Consider the following 416-nt stretch of genomic DNA (forward strand, 5'->3'; position numbering starts at 1 on the left):
ACAGAAATGTCAAACCTGACACCCCCCCACCCACCCCCCTCCGGTCCGACAGGAAAAATGACTCAGCTCAGACGGTCCCCTCCCCCCGGCTGTTAGCGCTGAGTTCCCGGGGAAACAGGAGCTGGTGTCCGGCGGAAGGGAGCCGCAGCAGCCGCCTCTGCATCCCAGCCGACAGGAGAGTCACCTTCAGCCGCCTCTGAAGGCCGACAGGGAGGCTGCTCCGTCTTCCGCCTCTGCCTCACGTGTGAGGGAGCCAACGGCAAAACAAGTCGTCACCCTCCGAATGAAAATTAACCGTTTATGGGAGACCAGACGGTGCAGCCATTTAGATATATAAAAAAAATATACATAAATAAATAAAAAATACACGAAAGAAACAGACTTCTTTATTTATTTTAATTATTTATTTTTTCCAG

Source organism: Cyprinodon variegatus, unplaced genomic scaffold (assembly GCF_000732505.1).
Source record: "Cyprinodon variegatus isolate N-32 unplaced genomic scaffold, C_variegatus-1.0 Scaffold670, whole genome shotgun sequence".
Lineage (NCBI taxonomy): Eukaryota > Metazoa > Chordata > Actinopteri > Cyprinodontiformes > Cyprinodontidae > Cyprinodon > Cyprinodon variegatus.